The 13,772-nt window shown below is 33.9% G+C and overlaps 1 protein-coding gene across 3 annotated transcripts in view; it reads left to right on the top strand.

The window, feature by feature from the left end:
* Nucleotides 1–299: 299 nt before the first annotated feature.
* The window catches only part of LOC106469857 (G protein-activated inward rectifier potassium channel 3-like), a 23,204-nt gene continuing 9,731 nt past the window's right edge, over nt 300–13,772 (top strand). Inside the window, exon 1 of one of the 3 annotated variants that reach the window (XM_022398423.1) lies at nt 300–446. The gene's annotated coding sequence lies outside the window, so the exon portion shown is untranslated. Of the gene's footprint in view, nt 447–481; nt 1,931–13,772 lie in introns of those variants that run through there. The other 2 variants (XM_022398422.1, XM_013930371.2) reach the window with 2 other exon arrangements.

Raw genomic sequence — 13,772 nt, 5'->3', positions numbered from 1 at the left:
TTTTAAACACTCCTTCACACTAAGGGATCATTGCACAAACAGCCACTAATAAATTTCGTTACTTTTAACCAAGTATTTTTGTATTTTATCATGCATTCTTCTCCGATTTCTGAAGAAAAGAATTACATTAAAGTCTCAATGAACATTTTAACGTTATATTTTTTATCTCTTTCCATCTGTTTTAACTCACAGTATGAGATCAGATTATTTCTATTTCAAAAACAAAATCGGCGAACAAGGTCGTGTACTACACCGTTACATACGCGCCCAACCTTGAATACAACATTGGCACTTTGCAGTGGTGTTCCACACATTCTCGTGAAACGAACGAAGAGCGATTACGGCAAGTTGTAAAGGGTGATTTCTAGGAATTCAGTTAAAGATGTTAAAATGGAAACATGTATCAGCTACTATTTTTCTTGTACATGAGTTGCAAACAGCATAAGGTAATACATTGATATATTATTGTATTACCGCTGATTTATAAAGTAATACACTGGGATATTATTGTATTACTGTTGATTTTGTTTCACTAAGTCCTAAATATTAACATTTTTCTCGAGTCGTAAAAGAACAAATTTAGCGAGGCAACACGGGCCACGCGTATAAATTTCGCCCTGTTGTAGTTACTGTGTAAGTGTCGTCTTCGAGTGCGCATGTGGTTGGGTATTGTTAGTTTTGTTTCAGATATTCACGCAGATTTAAGGGAAGGTTAACTGCGCTAGCAGTTCATAAAGAGGCTTAGGAAAATGAGAAGTGTTTACTATAAGCTGAAGAAAAAGTGCATAACTTTTATGTCGCTTAAACTCGTAAGGGAGTTTTTGAAAACATCATCTTGATATATACGTATATAAATTTAAGTTATTTTGTAGCAGGGTTTATGACAAGATGTATTTGTTTTCGTGTATTCTAAAATAACGCTTGATTTATGTTCTGTGGGTGGACTTTCAAGGACCTATTAACTAAAACATAAAGTTCTTCAGATAATATAACTTAAATAAAAGGCCCATAAATCTCAATAATTTGAATCTAACTAGCATAAGGATATTGTAATCCCAACAATGTTTATTTTAAATGTCATCTCCTCCTTAATTGTTTTATTAAGAAGCTTATCTGCCTTCATGATAAGGGATCCATTCTTATCCATACACATTCTTCATTTATTTTCATTTCTTCGTCGTAAACACTTAATTCCTAATCTTAATCAATCATTTAGAAAACTTCAAAATTGCTTCAAAATATCAATGGGTGATTCGTTTTTCGCGAATGCTAATTTTCAAACAAAAACTATTTCATTAAATAAAAAAATACTACAAAAGTGAAGAAAGAGAGAAAAAAAGGTTAACAGTTTATTTAGCAATATTCCCTGAGCTTTACTTTGAAGAAAACAGACGCCCTATGTTAGATAAACTTTTATCCAATCACGAGGCGGAGGATTACAGGCTTAAGCTTCAGTGAAAAATATGTGCTGTATGACAGACGCTACTGAGACTGAGAAGGATAGAGGACACTTGCTCGTGGTACAGAGCGGTTTTTTATTACTAGTGCTAGCTCATGTGAAGAATAAGATCAAAATAACAAGAAGATTGAAAACTAGGGTTTCTCGCAAGATTTACTCTTTGTGTACTGCGTAATAAATCATTTAGTTCGGGTTTTGTCGTCTAGATCAATCGCACTTTGTTAAAACGAAACCAATTACTAAAACCTTTGTTACTGTTTCTAGATTTTACTGTTTTGGACATCATCAACAGGATGTTGAGGTTCCTAACACAAAAGTATTGAGTTAAATACTATTCTTAGAGCTTGAAGTAAACAGAAATTACAATTCCTAGTGTGATAAATTCAGAAAGAAACTGTTATTGTTAAGAAGAGGGGAATTAATCAAACCAAGACAGTGATACTAGTATTTCAATCCAGCCCGGGAAAACAAGTAAGATTTTGTTTTTGTTATTTTGTTGTTGTTGTTAAAGTGCAAAGCTTCACAATATAATTTTTTTTTTGTCCCTCCTGGGTATCGAAACCTGCTTTTAGAGTTATAATCCTCCAGATTTAGGGCTGAGCCACTGCGGAACAGCAAGTAAGAACTGCGGATTAATACACTAGTATTAAGTAGTAGAATATACACTAAGTTGATGCGTGAATAGTATCTACAAAGATTGAAAAGATAGTCCATCAAACGGAGGTAAATTTTTAAGGGCATAGAAACTATCGACAGTTGATTTTTACGTCGGTAATTTATTTTGTCAAGTGTGACTTTAAATGAAAAAAAAAAGAGAGGGTTCGAATCTAAACAAAAATTATGAATGTTTAGTATTTTGTTTTTATCTCTTAATTTGTTTCATAAAAATATTTTCATACACTTCTCTTGATTCTTTTTTTGTGCTGGAAAATACAGTTCGCAGTTGATCAGCGTACTCTATGCGGATACCACGTACGTTGCTAGCGTACATGTTTTATACGATACGTAATTTTTAAATTACACTAAGGTGCTAATCCGGAACTTTTAATTATTGTATCCAATTTGTGGACTGTAAGAGCTAATTTGGTGATGTTGAAAGAGATTTGTTTCTGGCTTAAAGGAGTTAAGACTTACTGATGAAGTTTCGTCTCTGTATCAGTTATTATAATGTCTAGTTTCCTGATTAGGTGTACGCCTTTCCTATGTATATTCTACGCCAATCCCCTTGAATTTATTTCAAGTAGCTTATTACGTGCAGTTTCTTTTGTTGACTTTATTTAAATACAGTTCATTCATTTAACTTGAACTTAAACACCATTACAGTATTCCTTCAAATAGATCAATCGCTCAACATATACAGTACTGTACAAAAGAGTTAGGACAAAGTCAAAAATTAGATTTCGGGCTTCTTTCAAAGAACAATCGAAGGTAAATCACAGGTGAAACATCAACATTTTATTAATCTTCATATTTAGTACAACAGAAACTCGGTGGAAGTGCTAGAGTTCAGTTAATATTTTGTGTGTCCCCCTTTTGCACCATATTTAATCAAAGTTTCCTTTGGGATTTTACTCCAAAAGTCTCTAATACACTTCCATAAAGTTTCTTTGGAAGTAACTTTTGATTTGTCAAGTGTTTGATCTATCAAATTCCAGATCTGCTCAATTGGGTTGAGATCGGGGTTATGTGGGGGTCATATGCATCATTTGAATTACTCCAGCAGCTTCTTTCTTAGCCACATAATTTCTGCATAGGTTGGATGAGTGTTTTGGGTCATTATCTTCTTGGTAGTAGAATCATTTACTAATAATACGCAAACTACTGGATATACCATGACGGATCAGTACCTGATGGTACTTTCGCTGGTCCATTATTCCATCTATCTTGCAAGTATCGCATCAGCAGAAAAACACCCCCAAACCATCACACTGCCTCCCCAATGCTTCATGGTAGGTGCTATGAATTCAGGTAAGTATCTTTCACCTTTCTTCCACCGGACATACAACCTACACTTTGAACCAAATATTTCAAACTTGGACTCATCCGTCCATAACACCCTTTTCCAATCCAGTTGTTGTACTTTTTTAGCAAATTTCAGTCTCTTTACAATAGTTGGAGATCAAAGTAAAGGTTTTTTAACTGCTACACGACCAAATATTATATTTTCGTTGAGTCTCCCTGATACTGTAGACCTGGACACTTTTCTGTCATTTGGTACGTGGTCGTTTATCTCATGCTTGAGATCAGTGGCAGTCTTCCTTCTGTCCCAAAGGCTGCATAAACGAAGATACTTAACATCAGTATCATTGAGCTTAGGTGTTCTGCATCTTCCTTTCCTATTGTCAAATTTACCTGTCTTGTTCTCACGATCTAGGGTGTACTTGACAGTTTTTGTGGAGCATTTCAAGTCTGCAACAATTTGTCGGAGAATCAAACCAGCATCACGTAAACATATGGAACCAGTATATGCTAGAAAAAATCAATTTAATAGCATTCCACAAATAAACCTTGATAAAAACAGTGTTTAATAATATATATATATATATTAAGTTTTGTTGTCATGCCAAGGCCATAAAAGAATAGAGAATTGTCAGTAGAGCAGGGAGTTCGCACAAAAGCTTGGCTCCTTGCTAGCTCTTATCTATATAGTTAATACACTACATGGGTTACCATGACAGTTACTTCAGACCCTAAATTTGATCAGTATGTTCATTCAAGTAGAACCCTTATGACTTGGTACAAGTATATGGGAATTCTAAAGAATGATAAGTACTCTCACCCTAGCTCACTCAATTGTCAACAGAGATGAGTGAAGCATTACCATAGAGTTGACATTTACATTTTGTAATGACATGGAAGAATTAGCCCCATAAAATGGAAAGAATGGCAAAATATTCTCTTGTCCTAACGATTTTGCATATCACTGTAATTTGTCTACTTTGATTAATAAAGTATTTGTTTTTGTTCGTCTTTTCTTTTTCTTTCAGTTTAAAAAAAATCACTATACCTGTTCCACAGACATCTTATTATTGCAATAATCATGAAATGTATTTTTGGTTTATCCGTAGAATACCACAGCTTATTGAGGCAAATTGTTTGTGCCATGATCAAGATCTTGTTGTTACAGAAGCTGTCGTTGATTCATCTGAGAGGTGGCAGAGAGGAGAAAAGTAAGGCGATCTTAGAGTGAGATCAAAGGAGCTTGACTTGGAAAAGTCTTCTACCGAAAATTTAATTTTCTCCTTCACTTTGCAATAATTAATTTTCTTCTCTGCGTATCACCTAATTCTAACAAACAACAAAGTTACTGGTGGTTGTTGTGGTGCATGAAGGAGGAGTGACCAAAACTTGCATTTTGGCTACACTGTAATGACATAAATTTACACCATTGCCAATACAGCTGAAGTTACTGGTTAAAGATTGTGCAGACAATCTAAGGTCAGTCCAGGATAAGAAAATCAGAGAGTTAGTAGTGGAATTGAACAGTGCATTTGTTTGACAAATTAGCTTAGTGGAAAGGGCAAGTATCACTCTGTTCTATATAGATACCAGAGCCTTGTTGTCTATAAAGCAACCAGCATGTAAACATTATTGAAACATCAGTAACGTATCTAGCGCTGAGACAGATTGAATGCAAAAGGACGGAATCATTCCACTTTTATAAAGTACCTTGTTATGGCCAATAGTAATCATCGGACAGAAAAAAAGTTTTTATGACCTTCACATGCGTGAATACACTACAGTAACATGTATTGTGATGTGTTTCTCCCACTAGGAAATGCCAAGATGTACTGGATAGATCCCACAGGTTACATTCATTGGCTATTGGCAAGACAAGCTAGATGACAAAGTAAATTAGCAAATGCCATGATGTACTGGATAGATCCCACAGGTTATATTCACTGGCTATTAACAAGACAAGCTAGATTAAAAAAGTAAATTAGCAAATGCCAAGATGTACTGGATAGATCCCACAGGTTATATTCACTAGACCTCGTTTGTGGCTATTGGCTAAACAAACTAGATGACAAAAGCAAAGCCAAGACTTTTTTAGCACCAAATAAGGCTTGTATAACTTTTTGGTCATACCATTCAAACTGTAAAATGTACCAGTTCCTTTCTAGCAATGTGGATAACATTATTTATAGTAATAACACTGCTTGATGTGCGTTAATGATATTTTGGTATTTAGTCACACACATTGCAGGCTACAGCAGAAAGTCTAGGCATGGTACTTTAATACATATGGCAGACAGGTCTAAAACTGAAGCCAATAAATCTTTTCTCTGTGATTTTGGTATATGTATAGTGAGTGCTATGAGTGAATTATATTAGCATTATTTGCCTTACATATATGGACATCTGCTACTAACCAGTTATGTAGTACATTATTATTTTATCATACACTGTAACCAACTTAGTACCAATAGGCTCCTATAACATAGCCCGTTACACAACTATATGAAACTGTAGTCAACTATTTATATGACTTGTCCGACACATATTGTGACATCATACTTCAACTTTACATTATTGCTTACCAGTAACAGTTTCTTATAATTTACATGATTTAGTATCGATACGTCATTTATCATTATGTTCACAGTGACCTGGATAAGAAGATAGCTCATGATGTAAGTAGTAAATAATAATGAATATGAATTAATTATAGTATTAGTTATAACTATTTTCTGTGAACCAGCAAAAAAAAATAATAATAATAATATACTCATATTACTCATATACTCGTGTGCATAGTTGTTCGTGGTACACATTCATAAAATCACATTAGTCACAATGCACAAAATAATCAAATCAAGTATACCCAAGAGGATAGGTCCAAGAATGACCCGGTGGTTATCATGACATACTGTGGATCTGGCGTTCGTGGTTCATCTCCTATTCCGGTGGTTAGCATGCCATACTATGGATCTGGGTTTCTTGGTTCATGTCCTATTCCGGTAGTTAGCATGCCATACTGTAGATCTTGGGTTTCTGGTTCATACCCTGTTATTCCAAACAAATTGTGCTCTACACTTCGGGACCAGGGATGCATTATAAAAATGATTAGAGTAGGCCAAGAGTGGGCAGTGTTTGGTACTTACTAGTTGCTTTCCCTCAAGCCTACCACTTCAAAATTAGGGGTGTCTAATGCACCTCATCCACCTCAAATGTAGAGACCACTGAGAAGCCAAAAACCCGGGAAATAAAGTGTCATTGAAGCGTGATTTAAGCTGATCTACATTAGGAACATGCACATAAGAAAATGAAGTAACAGTTCGTTAAGTTGCCAGACAGAAGGGTGATTGATAAACCACAAAAAATGTCATCCAAGACATCTATTTCAGAAAGGAAAATTGAATTAGCAATCTCTCTGACAACAAAAGCCGATGTTACTACCAAAAAGCATTCAGTAACATCCATTGCAACACCACCACCTTTAACCTCACTGAAAGGTGTCTGTGGCTAGGGACTCAGGACCTACTAGTGGAGCTCCTGACCAACTCCTGGCAGAGTACAATTCTAAGGCATTGATACATATGTAGCATCACTGTCAAGCCCAACTAACGAGTTAGAATTCCACCTAGATCTACATATTGTGAGAAGAAGATCGCCAGTGGTTGAAATGAAACAGAAATTTGGGGCCATAGAGAGACTTACTGGGTCAAGGAAGAATTGGCCAAACGAAAAATATATCGACTCAGCCAACAAAGGTGATGCACCAGATGTATTCTAAAACACATAAATCTGCTGACAATCTACTGAACATCCTGACATATGTCCCATTGGAGTTCTGGAGATGTATATGTAGTCTTAACCTCATGACGATTTTTTATATTTACCATTGATTTTTATTTGTTTTGTAAATTAGAGTTTTGTTTATACATTTCAGTATGTACCCTGAATAATCCATAAATTGTATTATTGTGTATTTTGTGTGGTTCTTTAGACAGGCTGCCTTTTGTGCTGATTGTTTATATATTTTATTTGTATTGTGCATTTGCAAAAATGTTTTTATATCTCGTTTTTCCGTAAGCCTAGGTTTTGTATATATAATAAATTTTCTATTTTTGTTTGTTATATTTCATTTAAATATAATTTTCTTCCTCATGTTATGTAGTTTTTTTATATGTCGTAAAAGATTTGCTATTATTTTTATTTTATTCAGGTATACAAACAAATTTTATCAAGTTTAACCATTTAATTTCGAATTTTGGTTTAACTATATTTTTTTATTGTATTTAATTTATCAGTTCCAGCTACGCTGACAGCAGGTGCTTCCCCCTTCCTTTATATTTTATTGGTTATATTATAATAATAATTATTAATATCATTATTTAATATGTAAATTTAATCAGTAGTTAATTTCATTTATTTTTACCTGTATCTTAATTTTTAATTGTATTTCCAAGGTTCATTTTTAATTGTTTAACTTTATATCTGAATATGGCAGCCAAAATGTAACTAGTACCTATTTTTTCCATATTTCAAAACTAATTAATAATTAGCCTTAGTTGACCATACGGACTACTATTCATGACAATATCTAGTTAGTTGTACATGTGGTGAGATCGTTTGACATGCCTTGTGTAGTGTTAGTGTGCTATTTGTATTAACATATTCTGTATCGTTTACTGTTCCATGACGTTAGCAACAGTTGTGACTGTCATTCAGTTTCACCATAATGCACTTTAATTTTACCATTCGTTAACATTGGCTTAAATTTAAATTAGTCAATCTGAGGACATGCCGAAAATAAAGAGGAAAGGAGTTGTGGATACCGACACGGTATGTCTTAATCTGTTGTAGTATATATATATATATATATATATACATATCTGTGTGTGTGTGAGATAGAAAATAATAATTTTTCTAAAGTTGTAATTCGAAATATGCTAAGCCTAGCTGAGGCCATATGCCAATTCAACCCGAAATGTTACTTTATGTTACAAGATTCAGTCGTTGAAGCAGTTTATTGTTTTTTGGAATAGTAAACTAACATTGCCTACGCCCCGGCATGGCCAGGTGGTTAGCGCTTTACTCGCAATCTGAGGGTTGCTGGTTCGAATCCCCGTGTCACCAAACATGCTTGCTCCCAGCTGTAGGGGCGTTATAATGTAACGGTCAATCCCTCTATTCGTTAGATAAAAGAGTAGTCCAACAGTTGGCGGTAAGTGGTGATGACTAGCTGTCTTTCCTCTAGTATTTCACTGCTAAATTGGGGACGGCTAGCGCAGATAACCCTCGTGCAGCTTTGCGCGAAATTCAAAAACAATCAAACTAACTAACACTGCCTTGTATATGTGCGACTGTCCAATAATTGTTACATGCAGCACACACACACTTCTAGGTTCATATATTTTGTGTTTAGTAAGCTACACAGAGAGTGTCACCTATGGCATTTCCAAAGAGATTCATATCTGTAAGAGTTTAGACTTGCTGATGGAGTCCTGTCACCGTTTTAACTGCTCTAACGTTTATTTTTTTATAATGTTTGCATCATTTTTGCTTTTAATATTCAACACCAACAACTCTCTAGTCTTCAGATTATTTCAAGTAGAGTTTATTTAAATTTAAGTTTATAATATAGTCTCTCTTTTTTTCCGTTTTATCTAAACACATCTCCTTCGTTTACTTTAACTTGAACCTACCAATGAAACAACTAGGCCAATCAGCCATCTTTTACATCGTACTTCAACCGCTATTGACTTGTTTAATTTGCACGTTCTTATCAATCATTAATTCATCGTAATTTTAACGTCAAATTTTTAAGACAGTACTTGCTTTTTTAACGAGTTATTTAAACAAAATTGAAAGAAAAAATGAATAATCTGAAGATCCCAAACTTTCTAATTTGGTAACGATTAATAAGTTGTTAAACAAGTCTACATTACTTAAGTAATTTCTAGTCTTTGTTAAGCTTTTACTTCAACCATTTGTAGTCACAACTGTGGCATTCCTAGTAAAAGCGTACAAGTACAAGAATTGAGCAAGTCGTAAAATTTACTTTGATCTTGGAAGATCGTGTTGTTTTATGATGAGTTTGTTTTCTCAGTGCTTTGGAACGTAATTCTGTCAGTCTTCTTTCTCCACAGTTGACTCTATTAATGAAGTAATTCCGTACAAAATATGTTTAAAACATGCGCATATAACTTTGTAATCCAGCAAAACCTTGACTAACCATGATTTTTAAGGCTTCACATTATTGTGTTGAAATTTCCTGATCAACTGATAAATGGCTTAACCAACATACATATCATGTGCTGCCTTCATATACGAAGAAGGTAAAGAAGAAATTGCCATCAAAAAGATGAACCTAAAACCGATCTTCAAGAAATAACGTTAAACATATAATTATTAATTACATTACATAAATATTAATAGTAATTACAGGTGTACATTTAATAAAGTACTGCAGAATTAATGATAATAAAGAACAATTTTTATTACAAAAATGCTATTTTTCTTAACTGTTTGAATTGCAGTGATTTTTGTATGGTTTTGTGTATTCATCCCTACATTGTTTCAATACTTTTTGGCATTATCCATCCCTTCATAATACCTAATTTTTTGAATAATTTTTTTATTACTCGTTTCCCTTCTTTTTACAAAAATTTCATTGCAGTAGGTTGATAAATGACCATTTATTTTATTTTTATAATTCAATGGCAATATATATTGTTTGTATCATATCAGTTTTGTCAGTTTCTTCGTTGCATTTGTAGAATGATCTTGGATATCGATAACTTGTGAACAAAAAAAAAAATACCACGGCAGGTTAATGTGTTTCACTGAAAGGAATTCGTTCTAAACAGATGATTTTATTTTTATTCTAAGCTAGAGAGAAATGTGAATTTCGTATAGTTTAGAGTTAAAAGCTATTCTGTCTTTAAAGTGTGGTATAACACCCAAAGAGAAACAAACACCTACATAGTTTGTGAGTGCCCTAATATGTGAATATGAACACCTCCGAAAACAGTAGTATTGTCCACAATACTTCGACACCCGTGGTATATGCAACTTTATTGAACGTGATTTTGCACGAACCTTTTCGAGCATGGAAAAGACATTGATGGCTCTATTTCTGTTCAGTTTTGTGCTTGTGTTGTATCGCAGATTGATATTATCAGTGCCAATTGGTAAGACTACATGTTTTATTATGCCGAGGCTCTGAATAATTTCACACGTGAGAACAACACCAAATAAAATGTAGCTTCTGTTCCAAGTAGTTGCATCTTCGTTGTTTGTTGTTGTTGTTGTGTTGTTGTTTTTTTGGGTGGGAGGCTGTGATGCAACAAAACTTTACTACTTTCTGTTGCCCTAAAGAAATAATTGAAGACGATTGGGTGTTTTTAACAGCTCCGTCAGCTTCATTTTCTATTTCTTCAATAACCAAATTGTTTTTTATTAAGTGAGGGATATCGTATCAACAATATCTGGTTCGTTCGTTAACAAAATCTATAAAAATACAGCCGGCTGTGAATGTGGTTGCTCAGTCCAATGTACTTTGGACACGATTAGTTTTTTAGGCCATGTGGTACATAACGTACGGTTCTTCTTTTCATCTGTCAGTGACATTAAAATGAAATCGGCATATCTCCAATAATAATAATGATATATATAGTCAGTCATACTATCTCTGTCGTTTTCTGTTTTGTTTTGGAAGGGAGGAGATGCCACTCTCTGGTCAGCCTCATTCTTTGAGTAATACATGTTCCAACAAAAAAAAAAAATGAAACGTATACGCAATTTGTAGCCTTGACTTTGATTGATTTATTGATATTACTTGGTGTTAACACTAACTTGCCCTTGCTGCTGACCAATCAGAGAACAGTTTACATTATCTAAGTTAATTTACGTTAATAAACAATACTGAGTTTGTGTCGTCTTTATCTGATATTTTTCGTTGGAGAGATGTCGTATTTGTCGTCCTCCTACAGTTGAACTTGTTTAAAATCAAGTTTATTTTAAAGCTTTTACAATTCAAATAAATTTATCAGGATCTGTTCGTATGAAAGCGGGAACAGTTATCACTCAAGAAACAAATCACAGACAGTCAAAAATAATATTAATTTTTGAAAAATAAATATTAACCTCTATGAACTATGTAGCATACACATACTGGAACATTAATTCCTGCAATTATAGTATTTTGGCACTTTTGTATAAAGTTAAAATCATAAATAATATTCAACGTTAAACTGGTACACAATTAAAAACATTTTATTCAGACCTATCTATGGCCTTCAAAAAATTGACGACTCTACATGTTTCGACGTTACAACGTCATCCTCATTCATGTATTTAATTGTACTATAACAGGTTGACACAAAAGTAACAGGGCTCCAGAACGCATATAATAGAAGGAATGTTTCCTGAAAGCAATCTCTATCTATAAAAGACATTGTAAACATGAGCCTGGTATGGAACTAAATAGGCCAATTCAAAGAGACTTGTTTCATCGTGAGAATTGCTACTCCCACTGCTTCTATGCTGATATTAAAAAAAAAAAAACTTTTCATGGTGGATCATAGTCTTATAACTTTTGGTCCACCCTGTAGATTGTGTCGTCTCCATTAGTTTACTTATATTGGTAAGACTTTAAAATTTCAAATTTAAATTTTTATCATACTCATAAAATAATATCAAAATATTTCGAGGCCTAGAAAATGTTGCACTTTTCAAACCGGCGACTCCCATTGTTTGTTGCTTGAACTTTTAACCTTAAAAGATTCACTAAAGCGATTACATAGACTTCTAGCGGTAGTCTTAATATATCCTAGTTTGCACCTCGTAATATCGTAAAGCAAAGGTTCTGATTTTTCTGAAAAATACTAGACAGAAACTCTTGTATAGGACTAGCAGTTAGTCGCAGGATGATGTACGTGTAAGGCATGCAGTAATAAATATTTTATAGTTAGTAACTTCAGTATTAAAAAAAAAATAGTTAGCTTACAATGTACGTTTCTGGCATTACTCAGATGATTGGTTGAAAATTCTGATTACTAATTCACAAGTTGTTTGGATCTCTTAATTCCAGTCTTACGTTCTTCTGAGGTTAAGTGAGCCAGCTTAGGATGTGTAATATGTTTGAATTCTTTAAACAGTACTTCATATACTTCCGAGGTTAAACGTGTCAACTCTGTAGCAATTGTGTGCTGTTTGTCTCAATCGTTTACACATTTTCTACCAGTGTTTTAAGATTGCATGAGTCAAGGCTAAATGTGTTTGCTATTTTTTATTCGAATCAAATAAAATTGTATTTATCTCTCTCCTCCACTAAGTTTTGTTTTGTTTTTAGTCACTTCCATTCCTTTGTTGCCCACCCTGATTTTGACTAACATTAATATATTTTAGTATTTAGTGGAGGCTACGACAGCCAGAACTGTGTTACTGAGAGCAAATTCGGTTTGTGTTCCAATGTGCGCACGCGATTATATGCCCAATAAGGGTTCCGTATAGTCATAGCGCAGTATATATTCGTTATTTTAATTACCCAGCAGTTCTTTAAAAAAAAACAGTTTGGTTCTTAGACAAAGAACAGACATCAATTGGGCATTAACTTCGGTTCCATTATAAACAACTGCCACACGAGCCAACCCAGCATCTTTTAGTACTGAACCCAGGATAGTCAACAGGTGACGGGGTCATTCCGGAAACCGATGATTTAAGGTCATTTCGATATATCTCGATGAATGAATATCGGCAGAACTTCTAAAAGAAAACAAACAAACAACTAAATATGACATGATGACATCTATATGGATTATACCGTGGTGGTGTCATCCTGGACATTATATCATCCTTTTTATATTTACTCATCATTGCAGAAATGACATTTTAAGTTTGAGAATCACCAGAGAAGTCATCTTGTAATGCATCGTTCAGCTACTTCAACGCTCCATCTTTGGGCTTTACTGTGTTGTAAGTTTCACAAAATATTGAAACTAATGATCTGTTATATATGATTCCAACCTCCCTTTTTGAAGATACTGACACTATTGTGCCTGTTATTTTATGTTTCAATGTCAATTCAGTAATCAACTGAATCTGGTTTGTCAAATCGATTGGGATATTTTCGAGTATGTTCTTCTCTCATCCAACCTGAACCCACGGTTTAGGTTACCGTATATTTCGGAATATAAGACGCACCATTATTTTGAAGACAAAGTTTTGGGGAAAAAAAAGCTACAGTCGCATTTCAAAGATTTTTATTGAACAAAAATTCAATTTGATACTTTAAAAATTAGTATGTATTGTTCTAAACACAAAAGAGCTCAAAACATCAAAATAAGAAAATACCGTAAATCAA

Source organism: Limulus polyphemus, unplaced genomic scaffold (assembly GCF_000517525.1).
Source record: "Limulus polyphemus unplaced genomic scaffold, Limulus_polyphemus-2.1.2 Scaffold3688, whole genome shotgun sequence".
Lineage (NCBI taxonomy): Eukaryota > Metazoa > Arthropoda > Merostomata > Xiphosura > Limulidae > Limulus > Limulus polyphemus.
The sequence above is the reverse complement of the archived record's forward strand: the minus strand, read 5'-3'. Positions and strand labels throughout refer to the sequence as shown.